At 47.8% G+C, this 21,317-nt stretch overlaps 4 non-coding genes across 4 annotated transcripts; 2 read left to right on the top strand and 2 right to left on the bottom strand.

The window, feature by feature from the left end:
• Positions 1-1,186: 1,186 nt before the first annotated feature.
• On the bottom strand, positions 1,187-1,258 carry trnam-cau (transfer RNA methionine (anticodon CAU)). Its single transcript has one exon. It is a non-coding gene; the product is annotated as a tRNA-Met (tRNA).
• Positions 1,259-11,671: 10,413 nt separating this feature from the next.
• Positions 11,672-11,752, top strand: trnas-cga (transfer RNA serine (anticodon CGA)). Its single transcript has one exon. It is a non-coding gene; the product is annotated as a tRNA-Ser (tRNA).
• An 8,191-nt stretch (positions 11,753-19,943) lies between these two features.
• Positions 19,944-20,016, bottom strand: trnak-cuu (transfer RNA lysine (anticodon CUU)). Its single transcript has one exon. It is a non-coding gene; the product is annotated as a tRNA-Lys (tRNA).
• A 691-nt stretch (positions 20,017-20,707) lies between these two features.
• On the top strand, positions 20,708-20,790 carry trnas-uga (transfer RNA serine (anticodon UGA)). The gene has a single exon. It is a non-coding gene; the product is annotated as a tRNA-Ser (tRNA).
• Positions 20,791-21,317: the final 527 nt, after the last annotated feature.

The raw sequence follows: 21,317 nt of genomic DNA, 5'->3' as shown, positions 1-21,317 counted from the left end.
CACATACCCACCATTCTCTGGCTGAAGAAATTTCTCCTCATCTCTGTTCTATAGTGACTCCCTTTTATTCTAAGGCTGTGCCCCCGGGTGCTAGTCTCCCCTGCTAATGGAAACAACTTCCCTTCATCCACCCTATCTCAGCCATTCATTATCTTGTAAGTTTCTATTAGATCTCCCCTCAACCTCCTAAACTCCAATGAATATAATCCCAGGATCCTCAGACGTTCATCGTATGTTAGGCCTACCATTCCTGGGATCATCCGTGTGAATCTCCGCTGGAACCGCTCCACTGCCATTATGTCCTTCCTGAGGTGTGGGGCCCAAAATTGCTCACAGTATTCTAAATGGGGCCTAACTAATGCTTTATAAAGCTTCAGAAGTACATCCCTGCTTTTATATTCCAAGCCTCTTGAGATGAATGACAACATTGCATTTGCTTTCTTAATTATGGACTCAACCTGCAAGTTTACCTTTAGAGAATCCTGGACTAGGACTCCCAAGTCCCTTTGCACTTCAGAATTATGAATTTTGTCACCGTTTAGAAAATAGTCCACGCCTCTATTCTTTTTTCCAAAGCGCAAGACCTCGCACTTGCCCACGTTGAATTTCATCAGCCATTTCTTGGACCACTCTCCTAAACTGTCTAGATCTTTCTGCAGCCTCCCGACCTTCTCCATACTACCTGCCCCTCCACCTATCTTCGTATAATCGGCAAACTTAGCCAGAATGCCCTCAGTCCCGTTATCTAGATCGTTAATATATAAAGAGAACAGCTGTGGTCCCAACAGTGAAGTTATATTCCTGGAAGTTATTATATAAACTTTTCCTCTTCTCGCTGTTAAAGGATTTTCAAACATTGAAACACTCCTGGTTCTATCTTTACCAAATGCCATGACTGTGTTAATAAAACATAACCCATTCCAATCAGTGGAGATGTGATGTTGGCACCAATAATACTCACGCACCACAGCAACAGGACTCTGTTTCCCGCCGAGAGAGTCGATTGAAGAGCTTCCAATTTTGTTACTTTGAACTTCACAGTGATGTAATGCTGTCTGTTTAATTCCCGGGACAAATTTCCGGATCAAACTGGAAGCAACACTTTGATTCTAATTTACTGAAAAGAAAATGCGGATGTGCTGGGGAATCGCGACTTGTTTACTTTTGGTGTGAGTGAGAATAAAAGTAGCAGAGGATGGTTTCGATCCATCGACCTCTGGGTTATGGGCCCAGCACGCTTCCGCTGCGCCACTCTGCTCTTTAGTTCCACTATGTCCACAATTGCTGTTCTGTGCCAGCCAGATAACTATTCACTTCTTCCATTTTTTCCTTCAATCAAGAACCCACGTGTTGTGAAGCTCACTCTTGCAGGACAATAACACGGATCATCAGCACGTCTGTAACAGACAGAGGACAGAGAAAGACACACCGAAAAGCAGGGAGAGACTATCAGGACAAACACACAATGACACACAGAATAGGTGCCGAGCAAACCAGCAAGATATTGAGAGAGAACAACTAACTATTTAGTAAAATGTGTTTTCTGTTTTACAATGATAGGCCCCGTTTGTAAATATATATCCTGCTGTGCAATTGTGCTCTCCGTTGTGTAACCGTGCTCTCTGATGTGTAACTGCACACTCTGATGTGTAACAGTGCTCCCGGCTGTGTAACTGTGCTCTCTGCTGTTTAACTGTGCTCTCTGCTGTGTAACTGTGCTTTGTGCTGTGTAACTGTGCTCTCTGCTGTGTAACTGTGCTCTCTGCTGTGTAACTGAGGTCTCTGCTGTGTAACTGAGCTTTCTGCTGTGTAACTGAGCTCTCTGCTGTGTAACTGAGCTCTCTGCTGTGTAACTGTGCTTTCTGCTTTGTAACTGTGGTCTCGGCTGTGTAACTGTGCTCTCTGCTGTGTAACTGTGCTGTATGCTGTGTAACTGAGCTCTCTGCTGTGTAACTGAGCTCTCTGCTGTGTAACTGTGCTTTATGCTGTGTAACTGTGCTCTCTGCTGTGTAACTGTGCTCTCTGCTGTGTAACTGAGCTCTCTGCTGTGTAACTGTGCTCTCTGCTGTGTAACTGTGCTCTCTACTGTGTAACCGTGCTTTCTGATGTGTAACTGTGCTTTCTGCTGTGTAACTGTGCACTCTGCTGTGTAACTGTGCTCTCTGCTGTGCAATTGAGCTATCTGATGTGTAACTGCACTCTCTGCTGTGTAACTGTGCAACCTGATGTGTAACTGCACACTCTGCTGTGTAACTGTGCTCTCTGCTGTGTAACTGTGCTCTCTGCTGTGTAACTGTGCTCCCTGCTGTGTAACTGTTCCCTCTGATGTGTAACCGTGCTCTCTCCTGTATTACTGTGCTCCCTGTTGTGTAAGTGCACACTCTGCAAGTGCACACTCTGCTGTGTAACTGTGCTCTCTGCTGTGTAACTGCACACTCTGCTGTGTAACTGTGCTCTCTGCTGTGTAACTGTGCTCCCTGCTGTGTAACTGTGCTCTCTGCTGTGTAACTGCACACTCTGCTGTGTAACTGCACAGTTTGCTGTGTAACTGTGCTCCCTGCTGTGTAACTGTGCTCCCTGCTGTGTAACTGTGCTCTCTGCTGTGTAACTGTGCATCCTGCTGTGTAACTGCACACTCTGCTGTGTAACTGTGCTCTCAGCTGTGTAACTGTGCCCTCTGCTGTGTAACTGTGCACCCTGCTGTGTAACTGCACACTCTGCTGTGTAACTGTGCTCTCTGCTGTGTAACTGTGCTCCCTGCTGTGTAACTGTGCTCTCTGCTGTGTAACTGCACACTCTGCTGTGTAACTGCACAGTTTGCTGTGTAACTGTGCTCCCTGCTGTGTAACTGTGCTCCCTGCTGTGTAACTGTGCTCTCTGCTGTGTAACTGTGCATCCTGCTGTGTAACTGCACACTCTGCTGTGTAACTGTGCTCTCAGCTGTGTAACTGTGCCCTCTGCTGTGTAACTGTGCACCCTGCTGTGTAACTGCACACTCTGCTGTGTAACTGTGCTCTCTGCTGTGTAACTGTGCTCTCTGCTGTGTAACTGCAAACTCTGCTGTGGAACTTCACACTCTTCCGTTGGACTGCACACCCTGCTGTGTAACTGTGCTCTCTGCTGTGCAATTGAGCTATCTGATGTGTAAATGCACTCTCTGCTGTGTAACTGTGCTCTCTGCTGTGTAACTGTGCTCTCTGCAGTGTAGTTGAGCTATCTGATGTGTAACTGCACTCTCTGCTGTGTAACTGTGCACCCTGATGTGTAACTGCATACTCTGCTGTGTAACTGTGCTCTCTGCTGTGTAACTGTGCTCTCTGCTGTGTAACTGTGCTCTTTGCTGTGTAACTGTGCTCTCTGCTGTGTAACTGTGCTCTCTGCTGTGTAACTGTGCTCTCTGCTGTGTAACTGTGCTCTCTGCTGTGTAACTGCGCTCTCTGCTGTGTAACTGTGCTCCCGGCTGTGTAACTGCGCTCTGCTGTGTAACAGCGCTCTCTGCTGTGTAACTGTGCTCTCTGCTGTGTAACTGTACACTCTGCTGTGGAACTGTACACCCTGCTGTGTAACTGTGCTCTCTGCTGTGTAACTGTGCACCCTGCTGTGTAACTGCACACTCTGCTGTGTAACTGTGCTCTCTGCTGTGAAACTGTGCTCTCTGCTGTGTAACTGTGCTCTCTGCAGTGTAACTGTGCTCTCTGCTGTGTAACCGTGCTCTCTGCTGTGGAACTGCACACTCTGCTGTGTAACTGTGCACCCTGATGTGTAACTGCATACTCTCCTGTGTAACTGTGCTCTCTGCTGTGTAACTGTGCTCTCTGCTGTGTAACTGTGCTCTCTGCTGTGTAACTTTGCTCTCTGCTGTGTAACCGTGCTCTCTGCTGTGTAACTGTGCTCCCGGCTGTGTAACAGCGCTCTCTGCTGTGTAACTGTGCTCTCTGCTGTGTAACTGCACACTCTGCTGTGGAACTGCACACTCTGCTGTGTAACTGTGCTCTCTGCTATGTAACTGTGCCCTCTGCTGTGTAACTGCACACTCTGCTGTGTAATTGTGCTCTCTGCTGTGTAACTGAGCTCTCTGCTGTGTAACTGTGCTCTCTGCTGTTTAACTGTGCTCGCTGCTGTGTAACTGTGCCCTCTGCTGTGTAACTGCACACTCTGCTGTGTAACTGTGCTCCCTGCTGTGTAACTATGCTCTTTGCTGTGTAACTGCACACTCTGCTGTGTAACATTGCTCCCTGCTGTGTAACTATGCTCTCTGCTGTGTAACTGTTCTCCCGGCTGGGTCATTGTGCTCCCGGCTGTGCAACTGAGCTTTCTGCTGTGTAACTGCGCTCTCTGCTGTGTAACTGAGCTCTCTGCTGTGTAGCTGTGCTGTCTGCTGTGTAACTGTGCTCCCGGCTGTGTAACTGTGCTCCCGGCTGTGTAACTGTGCTCCCGGCTGTGTAACTGTTCCCTCTGATGTGTAACCGTGCTCTCTCCTGTGTTATGGTGCTCCCTGCTGTGTAAGTGCACACTCTGCAAGTGCACACTCTGCTGTGTAACTATGCTCTCTGCTGTGTAACTGTGCTCTCTGCTGTGTAACTGCACACTCTGCTGTGTAACTGTGCTCTCTGCTGTGTAACTGTGCTCCCTGCTGTGTAACTGTGCTCTCTGCTGTGTAACTGCACACTCTGCTGTGTAACTGCACAGTTTGCTGTGTAACTGCGCTCCCTGCTGTGTAACTGTGCTCCCTGCTGTGTAACTGTGCTCTCTGCTGTGTAACTGTGCGTCCTGCTGTGTAACTGCACACTCTGCTGTGTAACTGTGCTCTCAGCTGTTTAACTGTGCCCTCTGCTGTGTAACTGTGCACCCTGCTGTGTAACTGCAAACTCTGCTGTGGAACTGCACACTCTGCTGTGGAACTGCACACCCTGCTGTGTAACTGTGCTCTCTGCTGTGTAACTGTGCTCTCTGCAGTGTAGTTGAGCTATCTGATGTGTAACTGCACTCTCTGCTGTGTAACTGTGCACCCTGATGTGTAACTGCATACTCTGCTGTGTAACTGTGCTCTCTGCTGTGTAACTGTGCTGTCTGCTGTGTAACTGAACACTCTGCTGTGTAACTGTGCTCTCTGCTGTGTAACTGTGCTCTCTGCTGTGTAACTGTGCTCTCTGCTGTGTAACTGCGCTCTCTGCTGTGTAACTGTGCTCCCGGCTGTGTAACTGCGCTCTCTGCTGTGTAACTGCGCTCTCTGCTGTGTAACTGTGCTCTCTGCTGTGTAACTGTACACTCTGCTGTGGAACTGTACACCCTGCTGTGTAACTGTGCTCTCTGCTGTGTAACTGTGCACCCTGCTGTGTAACTGCACACTCTGCTGTGTAACTGTGCTCTCTGCTGTGAAACTGTGCTCTCTGCTGTGTAACTGTGCTCTCTGCAGTGTAACTGCACACTCTGCTGTGGAACTGCACACTCTGCTGTGTAACTGTGCACCCTGATGTGTAACTGCATACTCTCCTGTGTAACTGTGCTCTCTGCTGTGTAACTGTGCTCTCTGCTGTGTAACTGTGCTCTCTGATGTGTACCTTTGCTCTCTGCTGTGTAACCGTGCTCTCTGCTGTGTAACTGCGCTCTCTGCTGTGTAACTGTGCTCCCGGCTGTGTAACAGCGCTCTCTGCTGTGTAACTGTGCTCTCTGCTGTGTAACTGCACACTCTGCTGTGGAACTGCACACTCTGCTGTGTAACTGTGCTCTCTGCTGTGTAACTGTGCACCCTGCTGTGTAACTGTGCTCTCTGCTGTGTAACTGTGCTCCCTGCTATGTAACTGTGCCCTCTGCTGTGTAACTGCACACTCTGCTGTGTAATTGTGCTCTCTGCTGTGTAACTGAGCTCCCTGCTTTGTAACTGTGCTCTCTGCTGTTTAACTGTGCTCTCTGCTATGTAACTGTGCCTTCTGCTGTGTAACTGTGCTCTCTGCTGTGTAACTGCACACTCTGCTGTGTAACTGTGCTCTCTGCTGTGTAACTGTGCACCCTGCTGTGTAACTGTGCTCCCTGCTGTGTAACTATGCTCTCTGCTGTGTAACTGTGCTCCCGGCTGTGTAGTTGTGCTCCCGGCTGTGTGACTGAGCTCTCTGATGTGTAACTGTGCTCTCTGCTGTGTAACTGTGCTCCCGGCTGTGTAACTGCGCTCTCTGCTGTGTAACTGTGCACCCTGCTGTGTAACTGTACACTGATGTGTAACTGTGCTCTCTGCTATGTAACTCTGCTCTCTGCTGTGTAACTGTGTTCTCTGCTGTGTAACTGAGCTCTCTGCTATGTAACTGTGCCCTCTGCGGTGTAACTGCACACTCTGCTGTGTAATTGTGCTCTCTGCTGTGTAACTGAGCTCTCTGCTGTGTAACTGTGCTCTCTGCTGTGTAACTGCACACTCTGCTGTGTAACTGTGCTCCCTGCTGTGTAACTATGCTCTCTGCTGTGTAACTGCACACTCTGCTGTGTAACATTGCTCCCTGCTGTGTAACTATGCTCTCTGCTGTGTAACTGTTCTCCCGGCTGTGTCATTGTGCTCCCGGCTGTGCAACTGAGCTCTCTGCTGTGTAACTGTGCTCTCTGCTGTGTAACTGTGCTCCCGGCTGTGTAACTGCGCTCTCTGCTGTGTAACTGAGCTCTCTGCTGTGTAGCTGTGCTGTCTGCTGTGTAACTGTGCTCCCGGCTGTGTAACTGTGCTCCCGGCTGTGTAACTGTACTCCCGGCTGTGTAACTGAGCTCTCTGCTGTGTAGCTGTGCTGTCTGCTGTGTAACTGTGCTCCCGGCTGCGTAACTGTGCTCCCGGCTGTGTAACTGTGCTCTCTGCTGTGTAACTGCACACTCTGCTGTGTAACTGTGCTCCCTGCTGTGTAACTATGCTCTCTGCTGTGTAACTGTGCTGCCGGCTGTGTAATTGTGCTCCCGGCTGTGTGACTGAGCTCTCTGCTGTGTAACTGTGCTCTCTGCTGTGTAACTGTGCTCCCGGCTGTGTAACTGCGCTCTCTGCTGTGTAACTGTGCACCCTGCTGTGTAACTGTACACTGCTGTGTAACTGTGCTCTCTGCTGTGTAACTGCACACTCTGCTGTGTAATTGTGCTCTCTGCTGTGTAACTGAGCTCTCTGCTGTGTTACTGTGCTCTCTGCTGTTTAACTGTGCTCTCTGCTATGTAACTGTGCCCTCTGCTGTGTAACTGCACACTCTGCTGTGTAACCGTGCTCTCTGCTGTGTAACTGTGCTCTCTGCTGTGTAACTGTGCTCTCTGCTGTGTAACTGCACACTCTGCCGTGTAACTATGCTCTCTGCTGTGTAACTGTGTGCTCTCTGCTGTGTAACTGTGCTCCCTGCTGCGTAAGAAGTCTTACAACACCACGCAAAATTCCAACTGGTTTGTTTCAAACATTTGCTTTCGGAGCACTGCTCCTTTCTCAGGTGAATGAAGAGGAATGACACCTGAAGAAGGAGCAGTGCTCCGAAAGCTAGTGTTTGAAACAAACCTGTTGGACTTTAACCTGGTGTTGTTAACTTCTTACTGTGCTCACCCCAGTCCAACGAACTGCGTTCTGCTGTGTAATTGTGCTCCCTGCTGTGTAACCGTGCTCCCTGCTGTGAAACCGTGCTCGCTGCTGTGTAACTGTGCTCCCGGCTGTGTAACTGTGCTCCCGGCTGTGTAACTGTGCTCTCTGCTGTGTAACTGTGCTCTCTGCTGTGTAACTGTGCTCTCTGCTGTGTAATTGTGCTCCCGGCTGTGTAACTGAGCTCTCTGCCGTGGAACTGAGGTCTCTGCTGTGTAACCGTGCTCTCTGCTGTGTAACTGTGCTCTCTGCTGTGTAACTGCACACTCTGCTGTGTAACTGTGTGCTCTCTGCTGTGTAACTGTGCTCCCTGCTGTGTAACTGTGCACCCTGCTGTGTAACTGTGCTCTCTGCTGTGTAACTGTGCCCTCTGCTGTGTAACTGCACACTCTGCTGTGTAATTGTGCTCTCTGCTGTGTAACTGAGCTCTCTGCTGTGTAACTGTGCTCTCTGCTATGTAACTGTGCCCTCTGCTGTGTAACTGCACACTCTGCTGTGTAACTGTGCTCTCTGCTGTGTAACTGTGCTCTCTGCTATGTAACTGTGCCCTCTGCTGTGTAACTGCACACTCTGCTGTGTAACCGTGCTCTCTGCTGTGTAACTGTGCTCTCTGCTGTGTAACTGCACACTCTGCTGTGGAACTGTGCACCCTGCTGTGTAACTGCACACTCTGCTGTGTAACTGTGCTCTCTGCTGTGTAACTGCACACTCTGCTGTGTAACTGTGCTCTCTGCTCTGTAACTGTGCACCCTGCTGTGTAACTGTGCACCCTGCTGTGTAACTGTGCTCTCTGTTGTGTAACTGCACACTCTGCTGTGTAACTGTGCTCCCTGGTGTGTAACTATGCTCTCTGCTCTGTAACTGTGCTCCCGGCTGTGTAATTGTGCTCCCGGCTGTGTGACTGAGCTCTCTGCTGTGTAACTGTGCTCTCTGCTGTGTAACTGTGCTCCCGGCTGTGTAACTGCGCTCGTTGCTGTGTAACCGTGCACCCTGCTGTGTTACTGTACACTGCTGTGTAACTGTGCTCTCTGCTGTGTAACTGTGCTCTCTGCTGTGTAACTGTGCTCTCTGCCGTGTAACTGTGCTCTCTGCTATGTAACCGTGCCCTCTGCTGTGTAACTGCACACTCTGCTGTGTAATTGTGCTCTCTGCTGTGTAACTGAGCTCTCTGCTGTGTAACTGTGCTCCCTGCTGTTTAACTGTGCTCTCTGCTATGTAACTGTGCCCTCTGATGTGTAACTGCACACTCTGCTGTGTAACCATGCTCTCTGCTGTGTAACTGCTCTCTGCTGTGGAACTGCACACTCTTCCGTGTAACTGTGCTCTCTGCTGTGTAACTGTGTGCTCTCTGCTGTGTAACTGTGCTCCCTGCTGCGTAAGAAGCCTTACAACACCACGTAAAATTCCGAAAGCTAGTGTTTGAAACAAACCTGTTGGACTTTAACCTGGTGTTGTTAACTTCTTACTGTGCTCACCCCAGTCCAACGAACTGCGTTCTTCTGTGTAATTGTGCTCCCTGCTGTGAAACCGTGCTCCCTGCTGTGTAACTGTGCTCCCTGCTGTGTAACCGTGCTCCCTGCTGTGTAACCGTGCTCCCTGCTGTGAAACCGTGCTCGCTGCTGTGTAACTGTGCTCCCGGCTGTGTAACTGTGCTCCCGGCTGTGTAACTGTGCTCTCTGCTGTGTAACTGTGCTCCCGGCTGTGTAACTGTGCTCTCTGCTGTGGAACTGAGATCTCTGCTGTGTAACGGTTCTCTCTGCTGTGTAATTGTGCTCCCGGCTGTGTAACTGAGCTCTCTGCCGTGGAACTGAGGTCTCTGCTATGTAACTGTGCTCCCTGCTGTGTAACTGTGCTCTCTGCTGTGTAACTGCACACTCTGCTGTGTAACTGTGTGCTCTCTGCTGTGTAACTGTGCTCCCTGCTGTGTAACTGTGCACCCTGCTGTGTAACTGTGCTCTCTGCTGTGTAACTGTGCCCTCTGCTGTGTAACTGCACACTCTGCTGTGTAATTGTGCTCTCTGCTGTGTAACTGAGCTCTCTGCTGTGTAACTGTGCTCTCTGCTATGTAACTGTGCCCTCTGCTGTGTAACTGCACACTCTGCTGTGTAACTGTGCTCTCTGCTGTGTAACTGTGCTCTCTGCTATGTAACTGTGCCCTCTGCTGTGTAACTGCACACTCTGCTGTGTAACCGTGCTCTCTGCTGTGTAACTGTGCTCTCTGCTGTGTAACTGCACACTCTGCTGTGGAACTGTGCACCCTGCTGTGTAACTGCACACTCTGCTGTGTAACTGTGCTCTCTGCTGTGTAACTGCACACTCTGCTGTGTAACTGTGCTCTCTGCTGTGTAACTGTGCACCCTGCTGTGTAACTGTGCACCCTGCTGTGTAACTGTGCTCTCTGTTGTGTAACTGCACACTCTGCTGTGTAACTGTGCTCCCTGGTGTGTAACTATACTCTCTGCTCTGTAACTGTGCTCCCGGCTGTGTAATTGTGCTCCCGGCTGTGTGACTGAGCTCTCTGCTGTGTAACTGTGCTCTCTGCTGTGTAACTGTGCTCCCGGCTGTGTAACTGCGCTCGCTGCTGTGTAACCGTGCACCCTGCTGTGTTACTGTACACTGCTGTGTAACTGTGCTCTCTGCTGTGTAACTGTGCTCTCTGCTGTGTAACTGTGCTCTCTGCCGTGTAACTGTGCTCTCTGCTATGTAACCGTGCCCTCTGCTGTGTAACTGCACACTCTGCTGTGTAATTGTGCTCTCTGCTGTGTAACTGAGCTCTCTGCTGTGTAACTGTGCTCCCTGCTGTTTAACTGTGCTCTCTGCTATGTAACTGTGCCCTCTGATGTGTAACTGCACACTCTGCTGTGTAACCATGCTCTCTGCTGTGTAACTGCTCTCTGCTGTGGAACTGCACACTCTGCCGTGTAACTGTGCTCTCTGCTGTGTAACTGTGTGCTCTCTGCTGTGTAACTGTGCTCCCTGCTGCGTAAGAAGTCTTACAACACCACGTAAAATTCCGAAAGCTAGTGTTTGAAACAAACCTGTTGGACTTTAACCTGGTGTTGTTAACTTCTTACTGTGCTCACCCCAGTCCAACGAACTGCGTTCTTCTGTGTAATTGTGCTCCCTGCTGTGAAACCGTGCTCCCTGCTGTGTAACTGTGCTCCCTGCTGTGTAACCGTGCTCCCTGCTGTGTAACCGTGCTCCCTGCTGTGAAACCGTGCTCGCTGCTGTGCAACTGTGCTCCCGGCTGTGTAACTGTGCTCCCGGCTGTGTAACTGTGCTCTCTGCTGTGTAACTGTGCTCCCGGCTGTGTAACTGTGCTCTCTGCTGTGTAACTGTGCTCTGTGAAGTGAAACTGCACACTCTCCTGTGTAACTGAGCTCTCTGCTGTGTAACTGTGCTCTCTGCTGTGTAATTGTGCTCCCGGCTGTGTAACTGAGCTCTCTGCCGTGGAACTGAGATCTCTGCTGTGTAACGGTTCTCTCTGCTGTGTAATTGTGCTCCCGGCTGTGTAACTGAGCTCTCTGCCGTGGAACTGAGGTCTCTGCTGTGTAACTGTGCTCTCTGCTGTGTAACTGAGCTCTCTGCTGTGTAACTGTGCTCTCTGCTGTGTAACTGTGCTCTCTGCTGTCTGCTGTATAACTGAGCTCTCTGCTGTGTAACTGTTCTCTCTGTCGGAACCGTGACTCTGCCGGTGACAGATCTTCACTGTGGTTGTGCTAATCATTCCCTGTTGTGTAAATGTGTTCCCAGTTGTGGAAATATGATCCGTCTGCAGCAGAACCTTTATCCGCCATTACTGAGACTAAATTTCAATTCTAGATTTATTAAATCTTGTCACGAAAGGTGAGTTCAGGCCTCTGGATTCCCAGTCCAGCGACATAACCTTGTGTTCCTGTTATCAAATCAGTTCGTTCAGCTCAACATTCTCAATAATGTGAAGGCGTGGCGCCAAATCTAAAGTTTTTTTTTCCCACGCAGATTCAATCCCTACTCATAGAAAGACTAGGACACCGTTCATCGCATGACTGCAATCCCGCGTGTCTGCTTTTCCAATGCTTTCTATAGAACGAATTGGCAATGCAGATTTAAGCTGTGATGGCCGAGTGGTTAAGGCGTTGGACTCGAAATCGAATGGGGTTTCCCCGCGTAGGTTCGAACCTACTCGCGGCGAAACTAATGGCCATGTTAGAGCCGTTTGTTCGCAAAATTTGGTGTTGTTTTCTGATGAAATGTCATTACAGAATAATCTTCTTGTGCCCTGAAGCTGTGTTTGTCATTCTGCTTTCGCTCTGAATTTTCTGATTTGTCAGGACAAGATCACCACCTCAGTAACGTTCATATTAACTTCATCAGGAACCAGAATTGTGAAAATTCACAAAGCAATGTGAAATTTATTTTTGTCACATCTTTTGCCAGAATTTATCATATGTCAGAATTTTTAATGTCTCTTATTGTGAAACTGACCAGCCGAACTGAAAGTTCTAAATAAAGCAGCGCAACAAATTGAAGGCTTGTCAACAGCCGGGAAGGGAGCAATGCTCCCCATATACCGTCACTGCTGACTCACCATGGCTCAACTATTGTTTATCTTCACTTTGCATTTGCTTGAGAAATTGTTTTTAATCATTCTTACAATGTTTATGTTATTTCACTCCAATTTAAGAATGTTCCGAAAGTGTCCGTGTCGCACGGCTCCCATTCAGCCAGGAGATGGCACCAGTCCACAATACATTTATTGATGCTATTTATTTCTGATGTTCTGTGTGTAACAACAATCGCTTATTGTCACAAGTCGGCTTCAGTGAAGTTACTGTGAAAAGCCACGTTCCGGCGCCTGTTTCGGCAGGCCATACGGTACCATTACATAGGGCTCTTACTGCGGCCTGAGACCTCAACTCGTCCTTGTGTCCCGATGCTGCCGTTTGTAACCTGCTTAAATCATCACTTTTATTAATTAGTCATCATTTTGTAAGTAACCTAGGTGCTCATTTCACCAGGTACCAGGAGTGTCCATAACACAGTTTGTAAACTGAAATGTACTTGTCTCATTTTTCTGGCCCGGATAACCCAGCTGTTTACTATTGTTTCTAACTGAGAACTCATGTGTTCAAAAACCATTTGTACTGAAAAAGAATGAAGCTCGATTTTAAGAAAGAAGCGCACGAATGAAGATTATTTTGTGTATTGTATTTGAGGAGTGTCCAAATTTAAAATGCTCATGAATGAAAAAGTCTTTGCCGAACGCCTCCCGTTCAGCCAGGAGATGGCACCAGTCCACAATAAATGTATTTATGCAGTTTATTTCCAATGTTATGAATCATTACATAGGGCTCTTACTCTGGCCTGAGAGCTTACCTTGTCTCTGTGTCCTGAGGCTGCCATCTTCACCCTGTTTAAGCAATCATAGAATACTTCTTGTGCAGAAGGAGGACATTCGGCCCATCGAGTCTGCACTGATCACCCCAAGGAGCACCCAACCTACGGCCCATACCCACGTAAACGTTTGGACACTAAGGGCCAATTTAACATGGCCAATCCATCTAAACTGGACATCTTCGGACAGTGGAGGAAACTCACGCAGACACGGGAAGAACGTGCAAGACTGTAACCCAAGGCTGGAATTGACCCCGAGCCCCTGAGTGTTAACCACGGTGATACCCAAAAGCCGACTCTGGTGGGATTTGAACCTACCGCCTCATGGCCACGAATTGCATGTTTTTGTATTAGTCGTCATAATGTAAGCCATGATGTGGGGATGCCGGTGTTGGACTTGGGTGGGCTCAGTAAGAAGTCTTACAGCACCAGGTTTAAGTCCAACAGGTTTCTTTCGATTCACCTGAGAAAGGAGCTGCGCTCCGAAAGCTAGTGATTCGAAAGAAACCTGTTGGACTTTAACCTAGTGTTGTAAGACTTCTTATCACAATGCAAATACATCAGTTGCTGATCTCATCCGGCTCCAGGAGTGTCCGTAAACTGAATGTTGCTTGTGTCGTTTTACTGACGCGATTAACCCAACTTTTCACTCTTGTCTCTATTTACGATTTGTTATTGTTTACTAATATTACTTACATTTATTATTACTGTTATTATTATTTACATTGTGTATTTATGCATGTCTTATGTTTTACATGTATGAACCGATCTGTCTGGACTGTATGTAGAACAATACTTTTCACTGTACCTCGGTCCACGTATTATGGGCCAGGGTTTAGAGAACCCCAAAGTATATCACGGAGTTCACCTGACCCACAACTTTAAATACATTTTGGTTATGGGGAGCACAAGGGCCCATTTTACAGGTGTGATGCAACAGAGATCTAAAGTATGTTTAAAACAAAAGTATTTTAATTACATGAATCCAGTTAACATTTTATAAACACACAGTAAACAGTATATCAACTACAAATCCTGACCACTCCCCAAAAGATACAGGACTCTATAGACAACTATTGATAACTTTCCAAACACCATCTGGCCTTTGCTTGCGAAATCCGACCAACTGTCCTGGCTTGAAACAATTCACACCTCTTTAACCTGGGGTTACCCCTCTCTCTGGCTCTGTAAAGACTTAATTACCTGCAAATGCTCGCATTTAAAGTCTTGCATCTTTGACTTTGTCTATATAAATGTTTCTGGAACCTACCTCTCCATTCAGCGCTCCGAGAGCTAGTGATTTGAAACAAACCTGTTGGACTTCTTACTGTATGTGAGAAGGGATAGAATCTCCGTGGAAAAAGACCATTGGATTTGGAGTCCAACCCTTGACCTATTCGAAAATCTCAGCTCCCTAAACGCACTGTTCGACTGATTAAATTGTTGGTGTAACAATATCAGTTACAGATATTCCAGAAATTCATGTTTTTTAAAAAAATATTGCGGTCAGTTGGGCGCAGTTGGTGAAGAAGTGCAGTATTGACTGCGGTGCATTATCTAACCAATCAGAAAACGTACCAGCTTACACCTGACTAAAGTTAACCAGCTCCGATGCCTTTCAATTCCAGATTTATTAAATCAGTGAATGTAACTGTCACCAGAGGCCATGTTGGGATTTATTCTCTGTCCCAAAGATTAGTTCGGGCCGCTGGTTTCTCAATCCAGTGTCATAACCTTTCACCCCAGTTAACAAAAACCGTCCATTCAGCTCATTACTAAACATCTTCCTGAGTAGATTAGAATTCCCGCCACAGAATCTCATTGAACCGATTGACACAAAACATTTTGTTCTGGATGGAGCTTCGACTGTTTATCCAGATCAAACAGAAATTGTGGATTCCTTAGGATCTAAGCAGAATACCAAGATGAGAGACAATTGAATGAACAAAATAGCAAGAAAATAGATTCTGAGACAAGTCGGGAAATGTATAGACGGAAACGCGGAACTTTGAGCTGAGGAAGGAAAACCAGAAATGTGATTTCTGTTTGAAACGGCCGCGGCAGGACTCGAACCTGCAGTTTTCTGATATTGTCACTAGATTCACCTTATCCGTTAGGCCACGCAGCCACCTGCTGCGCTGAGATAACTGATGTTAACATCATGTGAGAAAATACTGTGACTAGACGTGTTTCATTTCTGTGTTTTGATGATCCGCTGATTCCCATATTCCATAAAATACAAGGGAAAGCTCCAGCTGCCGGACATAGTCATTTTCGACGTCGAAAACTCCTTTCACCCTGTGAGCCGTGAAGATTCATGGAGCAACATCCACAAACTCGGCTGCTTCCGGACATGTGTCACATCCTCTGCCTGCTCCACAATCACATACAGTCAGTGATCCTCACCAAGTGAACCAACAGAAACTCCCCTCAATAAAAACTGCACAGAAACAAAGGGTGCGTCATTGCACCAATTCACTTTTCCATTTTCCTCACTTCAATATTGTACCTGTCACCCAGCAACTTCCCCACAGGCCTGGAGAAAATCAAAGGAAGGACAGGAAATTGTTCACACTCCAACCATCTTCATTGGAAAGACAAACTCGATCTTCAGTCATTGAGCTCTAGGCTGTAGGTAATGTTTGTGTGGGTGCTGACTCAGAAACTTAGCCCAGGTCACTGCAGTTATGGATTTGATATCATTTGCGCTGGGAGTTTCTGATAGTGCATCGTGTGTCAGGATGGCCGAGCGGGTCTAAGGCCAGTTCGTAGTTCAGGTCGCAGTCTCCTCTGGAGGCGAGGATTGAAATCCCACCCCTGACATTGACTGTTCCTCCGCGAGGGTCCATCCAACCCCGCGGGATCTCTCACCTGGGAACAGATACAGAGAAACAGCGACCACCTGCAAGTTCCACTCCGAGACACACACCATCCTGGGAAATAGATCACCCTTTCTGTGGCCGGCTCACAATCCTGGAACTCGCTCCCTAACAGCACTGTGTGTGTACATACACCACATGGACTTGCAGCGGCTCAAGATTCACGTCACCGCCAAATTCTCAAGGGTAATACATTTTGGACAATAATTGTTGACGGATTCAGCAACACTCAAATCCCGTCAAATATTTTAAAAAATATTTTGGAAACCGAGTCCCCTGAACTCAGCTCAGAAAGTTCACAAATCACAAAGCAAATTACTTCAAATGTTGATCATCATAAATAATAAACACAGGAAATGCTGGAAATGCTCAGAATTAAACAGCATCTGTGGGGAGAAAACTAGAAGCAGCGTTCCAGCTCTGTGATTGGATCATTTCCTTCTCTCTCAATGTGAAATTCTGGACTCAGCTGATAAACAGCAAGGTGCCAATCACCAGTCATCAGTATCAGAAACAATGAACCTTTAGGATAGCGAGGCCGAGCGGTCTGAGGAGATGGGTTTAGGTTTCAGTCTCTTCGAGGATGCGGCTGGAAATCCAACCGCTGCCAACATTTGTAGGAAAAGCGGCTAAGGTGGGAAATGGAAATAAAAGTGAACGATGTTGCAAAGCACTTGCTCTTATCCCAAAAGATCTTTCCGTTACTGACATTGTTGTGTCCTGTGTAAGTCGAGCTGAACTGATTTGGTGCCGCTTGTTCTCACCTTGCAGCCCGTCAGTCTCCGTATTCCAGAGACCATTTATGACATCATCAAAAACGCCCTCCCCTGCTCTCCCCATTCACCAGAGTGAAGGGACAATCCCCTCCGCGACCGCTGCTCCACCGCCAATATCCGCTCACTTTCTATCTGCACCTTTCTTTGCAAGTGCAGGAGATGCAACTCCTGCCTTTTTACCCCCTCCCTCCTCATTATCCAAGGGCCCAAAACACTCATCCCAAGTGAACCAGTGAGACACTTGTGCTTTTCAGTTTAATCTCCTGTATCATAGATTATCATAGAATTTACAGTGCAGAAGGAGGCCATTCGCCCCCAACGGTATTTGCTGCCACAATTTGGTCTCATCTACTTCAACAGGTCAGATAACAGACTGTGACCGCTTTGATAAATCTCTGTTCAATCCACAATCATGACTTTGAGTTTCCTGCCACTTGTCATTTCAATTCTCCACCTCTCCCACTCTGACCACATTTGCTATCCTCCAGTCCTCTGGCACTATTCCTGTATCCAATGATGACATAAAAATCAAAGCCAATGGTCCAGCAATCTCTTCCCTGGCCTCCCAGAGAATCCTAGGATAAATCCCATCAGGTCCCGGGGACTTATCTATTTTCAGCCTGTCCAGAATTGCCAACACCTCTTCCCTACGTACCTCAATGCCATCTAATCTATTTACCTGGAGCTCAGCATTCTCCGCCACAACATTATCTTTTTCCTGAGTGAATACTGACGAAAAATATTCATTTAGTATCTCGCCTATCTCTTCAGACTCTACACACAACTTCCCATCCCTGTCCTTGACTGGTCCTACTCTGTCCCTAGTCATTCGCTTATTCCTGACATACCTATAGAAAGCTTTTGGGTTTTCCTTGATCCTTCCTGCCAAATACTTCTCATGTCCCCTCCTTGCTCGTCTTAGCTCTCTCATTAGATCCTTCCTCGCTACCTTGTAACTATCCATCGCCCCAACTGAAACTTCACACCTCATCTTCACATAGGCCTCCTTCTTCCTCTTAACAAGAGATTCCACTTCTTTGGTAAACCACGGTTCCCTCGCTCGGCACCTTCCTCCCTGCCTGACCGGTACATACTTATCAAGAACACGCAGTAGCTGATCCTTGAACAAGCTCCACTTATCCAGTGTGTCCAACACTTGCAGCCTACTTCTCCACGTTATCCCCCCCAAGTCACGTCTAATGGCATCATAATTTCCCTTCCCCCAGCTATAACTCTTGCCCTGCGGTGTATACTTATCCCTTTCCATCCTTAACGTAAACGTCACCGAATTGTGGTCACTGTCCCCAAAGTGCTCACCTACCTCCAAATCCAACACCTGGCCTGGTTCATTACCCAAAACCAAATCCAATGTGGCCTCGCCTCTTGTTGGCCTGTCAACAAACTGTGTCAGGAAACCCTCCTGAACACACTGTACAAAAAACGACCCATCTAATGTACTCGAACTATATTTTTTCCAGTCAATATTTGGAAAGTTAAAGTCTCCCATAATAACTACCCTATTACTTTCGCTCTTATCCAGGATCATCCTCGCCATCCTTTCCTCTACATCCCTAGAACTATTTGGAGGCCTATAGAAAACTCCCAACAGGGTGACCTCTCCTTTCCTGTTTCTAACCTCAGCCCATACTACCTCGGAAGATGAGTCCCCATCTAGCATCCTCTCCGCCACCGTAATACTGCTCTTGACTAGCAGCGCCACACCTCCCCCTCTTTTGCCTCCTTCTCTGAGCTTACTAAAACACCTAAACCCCGGGACCTGCAACATCCATTCCTGTCCCTGCTCTATCCATGTCTCCGAAATGGCCACAACATCGAAGTCCCAGGTTCCAACCCATGCTGCCAGTTCCACTACCTTATTTCGTATAATCCTGGCATTGAAGTAGACACACTTCAAACCACCTACCCTAAAACTACAATCCAGGTTCCCATGCCCCTGCTGCATTAGTTTAAACCCCCCAAAGAGCACTAACAAATCTCCCCCCAGGATATTTGTGCCCCGCAGGTTCAGATGTAGACCATCCTGTCTGTAGAGGTCCCACCTTCCCCAGAAAGAGCCCCAGTTATCCAGAAATCTGAATCCCTCCCGCCTGCACCATCCCTGTAGCCACGTGTTTAATTGCTCTCTCTCCCTAGTCCTCATCTCACTATCACGTGGCGCGGGCAACAACCCAGAGATAACAACTCTGTTTGTTCTAGTTCTGAGCTTCCATCCTAGCTCCCTGAAAGCCTGCCTGACATCCTTATCCCCTTTCCTACCTATGTCGTTAGTGCCAATGTGGACCACGACTTGGGGCTGCTCCCCCTCCCCCTGAAGGTCCCGGAAAACACGATCCGAGACATCACGTACCCTTGCACCTGGAAGGCAATATACCAAACGTGAGTCTCTCACGCTCCCACAAAATCTCCTCTCTGTGCCCCTCACTATAGAGTCCCCAATTACTAATGCTCTGCTCCTCTCCCCCCTTCCCTTCTGAGCAACAGGGACAGACTCTGTGCCAGAGGTCCGTACCCCATGGCTTACCCTGGTAAGTCGTCCCCCCCACAAGTATCCAAAGCGGTATACTTGTTTCTCAGGGGAACGACCGCAGGGGATCCCTGCACTGACTGTTTTTTCCCCGTCCCTCTTACAGTTACCCATCTATCTCCAATCTTTGGTGTAACTAATTCCCTGAAGCTGCTATCTATGACCCCCTCTGCCTCCCGAATGATCCGAAGTTCTTCCAACTCCAGCTCCAGTTCCCTAACTCGGTCTTGGAGGAGCTGGAGATGGCAGCACTTCCTGCAGGTAAAATCAGCAGGGACACTAACGGCATCCCTCACCTCAAACATCCTGCAGGAATGTTCGATGGGCTGAATGGTCTACTTCTGCTCCTACGTCTTATACCCTGATATTGTGTAAATGTGTTCCGGTTCTTGTATCACTCTTGTTAAAACAACACAGACACCGTATGCCGACTGCATTTGATTATCTGGCGCAGAGAAGGTGATTGTTTGTAAATGTATATCCTGCTGTGTAACTGTGCTCTCTGCTGTGTAACTGAGCTCTCTGTCGTGGAACCGTGACACTGCCGGTGACAGATCTTCACTGTAGTTGCGTCAATGTGTTCCCAGTTGTGGAAATAAGAACCGTCGGAAGCAGAACCTTTCTGCGCCGTTAATGAGACAAAATTTTAATTCCATATTTATTAATTCTCGTTTTGTTCGAAATGTTCGTTTAGACCCTCTGGATTCCCAGTCAAGGGTCATAACCTTGTGCTCCTGTTATGAAGACAGTTCATTCAGCATCAATATTTTCGGATAATAACTAGGAAGCGCCCAACGTGTGGCTCGAACCCACGACCCTGGGATTAAGAGTCCCATGCTCTACCGACTGAGCTAACCGGTCTGCTGATGCAGTGTCAATTAAACATTTTTTGAAGAGAGTTGCTGCGGTTCTCATTCGGAGGGTCAGTGCTGACTTGTTGGGCCGAATGGCCTCCTGCGCTGGAGATTCTACGATTCTATGATTCAAGGAGGTTGATGCGGTGAAGTCCTTCTGCCATACTGCCCATTCCTGACACCATGTAGAAATGCTGGTCTCTCAATGACTGGCGACCGAGGACATGTAATAAAAAACAACTGACTTAATAATTGAGCAGGTCCTCCTGGCTTGTGCTCTGACCGCGATCCGGGGAACTGCCGGAATCCCGACACGTGATCATTTTAGTTGCGTCATCGGGTCATCAGGTGACCGTTCGGCCTGCACAGGTCTCCTTCTGTGCTGTAATTTCCAGATTTCATCATTTAAATTTTCTTCCAGACTGTAAACTGTGTACCTGTTCCATTTGAATTTCTAATATATTTCCAATGTAACTGATGTTGTTCCACAATCTATTCAATCGGTGGAATTGTGAGGTTTTCGAGTCTCTCAAGGCTTCTCTCCAAATCCAATGGTCATTTTCCACGAAGATTCAATATCACATAAACACCGGGGCCCCGTTGATCGTTTGAATGCAGTAACTTCCTGGAGTGATTCCAGGCTGGTTTTAGAATGTATTCTATCGACCAAATTACTAATGAATGACGCACTAGACGCAGCTGCGATAGCCGACGTGGTTAAGGCGTTGGACTTGAAATCCAATGGGATTTCCCCGTGCAGGGTCGAGCCCTGCTCGCAGCGACTGTGATTCGAAATATTTGCTGAACTCCCCGCACAAGCCACTGACTCGAGAATAAATCGGAATGTTTGGAAATGAACGGTTTGAACCTATATCGAGTTCAGTCAGATATTTACCCTTTCATTTGGTAACTGAACGAAATATAAAGAAGCTCGCACTCAAAACAACAACCAATAAATAATAACGTTTCCTGCAACGTTTGGAAGGAGAAGCAGCAACGGCAGCGAATGGAAACGTGGTTTGGTTTCATTCAGGTGAACGGATTTCTGGGTAAAAAGATCGTGGTAGCCACCAAACCCACTGTGTTCAGCGACTTCTCCCTGTCTGCTCTGCCTCAGAGCCCCACTGTCCCTATTCCCTAGTTCTCCCTCAATGCTCTCACCTTCTGACATATTGCTCCCGTGCCCACCCCCCTGCCATACTAGTTTAAACCCTCCCGTGTGACACTAGCAAACCTCGCGGCCAGGATATTTATGCCTCTCCAGTTTAGATGCAACCCGTCCTTCTTATATAGGTCACACCTGCCCCG

The sequence above is a fragment of the Scyliorhinus torazame genome, chromosome 24 (genome assembly GCF_047496885.1).
Source record: "Scyliorhinus torazame isolate Kashiwa2021f chromosome 24, sScyTor2.1, whole genome shotgun sequence".
Taxonomy (NCBI): Eukaryota; Metazoa; Chordata; class Chondrichthyes; order Carcharhiniformes; family Scyliorhinidae; genus Scyliorhinus; species Scyliorhinus torazame.
This window is presented reverse-complemented; position numbering and strand designations above follow the sequence as displayed.